Source organism: Oncorhynchus gorbuscha, unplaced genomic scaffold, assembly GCF_021184085.1.
Source record: "Oncorhynchus gorbuscha isolate QuinsamMale2020 ecotype Even-year unplaced genomic scaffold, OgorEven_v1.0 Un_scaffold_18990, whole genome shotgun sequence".
Classification (NCBI taxonomy): Eukaryota; Metazoa; Chordata; class Actinopteri; order Salmoniformes; family Salmonidae; genus Oncorhynchus; species Oncorhynchus gorbuscha.
This window is the reverse complement of record NW_025760409.1, coordinates 1-2,247: the sequence shown is the minus strand read 5'-3', so window position 1 is coordinate 2,247 and position 2,247 is coordinate 1. Positions and strand designations below refer to the sequence as shown.

At 43.7% G+C, this 2,247-nt stretch overlaps 1 non-coding gene across 1 annotated transcript; it reads left to right on the top strand.

Annotated features, from left to right (window-relative positions):
* Window positions 1–353: 353 nt before the first annotated feature.
* On the top strand, window positions 354–426 carry trnaa-agc. Its single transcript has one exon. It is a non-coding gene; the product is annotated as a tRNA-Ala (tRNA).
* Window positions 427–2,247: the final 1,821 nt, after the last annotated feature.

The window sequence follows — 2,247 nt, the reverse complement described above, 5'->3', positions numbered from 1 at the left end:
GCAGTGCGGTAATTGAGATTTCATACTTCTTATTGGAGGCACAGGGGAGTAGCTCAAATGGTAGAGCGCTCGCTTAGCATGTGAGAGGTAGCGGGATCGATGCCTGCATCCTCAAACTATTTAGTTTGGTTCAATCAGCACACATTGTTGTTGTAGCTCTGGATACTAACCCAACAAAACAACTATTTCCACCACTGGGCTTACTGCAGTCACTACTTCAACCTTTACTGAACTACCATGAAAAATACTTTTAGACAGCTGAAGCAAGCATACTTTTAAAAAGTATCCTTTCTTATGGACGAGGGATTTGGCAGTGCGGTCATTGAGATTTCATACTTCTTGTTGGAGGCGCAGGGGGATTAGCTCAAATGGTAGAGCGCTCGCTTAGCATGTGAGAGGTAGCGGGATCGATGCCCGCATCCTCCAACTATTTAGTTTGGTTCAATCAGCACACATTGTTGTTGTAGCTCTGGATACTAACCCAACAATACAACTATTTCCACCACTGGGCTTACTGCAGTCACTACTTCAACCTTTACTGAACTACCATGAAAAATACTTTTAGACAGCTGAAGCAAGTATCCTTTCTTAGGGACGAGGGATTTGGCAGTGCGGTCATTGAGATTTCATACTTCTTGTTGGAGGCACAGGGGGATTAGCTCAAATGGTAGAGCGCTCGCTTAGCATGTGAGAGGTAGCGGGATCGATGCCTGCATCCTCAAACTATTTAGTTTGGTTCAATCAGCACACATTGTTGTTGTAGCTCTGGATACTAACCCAACAATACAACTATTTCCACCACTGGGCTTACTGCAGTCCCTACTTCAACCTTTACTGAACTACCATGAAAAATACTTTTAGACAGCTGAAGCAAGCATACTTTTTAAAAAGTATCCTTTCTTATGGACGAGGGATTTGGCAGTGCGGTCATTGAGATTTCATACTTCTTGTTGGAGGCGCAGGGGATTAGCTCAAATGGTAGAGCGCTCGCTTAGCATGTGAGAGGTAGCGGGATCGATGCCTGCATCCTCCAACTATTTAGTTTGGTTCAATCAGCACACATTGTTGTTGAAGCTCTGGATACTAACCCAACAATACAACTATTTCCACCACTGGGCTCACTGCAGTCACTACTTCAACCTTTACTGAACTACCATGAAAAATACTTTTAGACAGCTGAAGCAAGCATACTTTTTAAAAATTATCCTTTCTTATGGACGAGGGATTTGGCAGTGCGGTCATTGAGATTTCATACTTCTTGTTGGAGCTGCAGGGGATTAGCTCAAATGGTAGAGCGCTCGCTTAGCATGCGAGAGGTAGCGGGATCGATGCCCGCATCCTCCAACTATTTAGTTTGGTTCAATCAGCACACATTGTTGTTGTAGCTCTGGATACTAACCCAACAATACAACTATTTCCACCACTGGGCTTACTGCAGTCACTACTTCAACCTTTACTGAACTACCATGAAAAATACTTTTAGACAGCTGAAGCAAGCATACTTTTAAAAAAGTATCCTTTCTTATGGACGAGGGATTTGGCAGTGCAGTCATTGAGATTTCATACTTCTTGTTGGAGGCGCAGGGGTATTAGCTCAAATGGTAGAGTGCTTGCTTAGCATGTGAGAGGTAGCGGGATCGATGCCCGCATCCTCCAACTATTTAGTTTGGTTCAATCAGCACACATTGTTGTTGTAGCTCTGGATACTAACCCAACAATACAACTATTTCCACCACTGGGCTTACTGCAGTCACTACTTCAACCTTTACTGAACTACCATGAAAAATACTTTTAGACAGCTGAAGCAAGTATCCTTTCTTAGGGACGAGGGATTTGGCAGTGCGGTAATTGAGATTTCATACTTCTTATTGGAGGCACAGGGGGAGTAGCTCAAATGGTAGAGCGCTCGCTTAGCATGTGAGAGGTAGCGGGATCGATGCCCGCATCCTCCAACTATTTAGTTTGGTTCAATCAGCACACATTGTTGTTGTAGCTCTGGATACTAACCCAACAATACAACTATTTCCACCACTGGGCTTACTGCAGTCACTACTTCAACCTTTACTGAACTACCATGAAAAATACTTTTAGACAGCTGAAGCAAGCATACTTTTTAAAAAGTATCCTTTCTTATGGACGAGGGATTTGGCAGTGCGGTCATTGAGATTTCATACTTTTGATTGGAGCTACAGGGGGATTAGCTCAAATGGTAGAGCGCTCGCTTAGCATGCGAGAGGTAGCGGGATC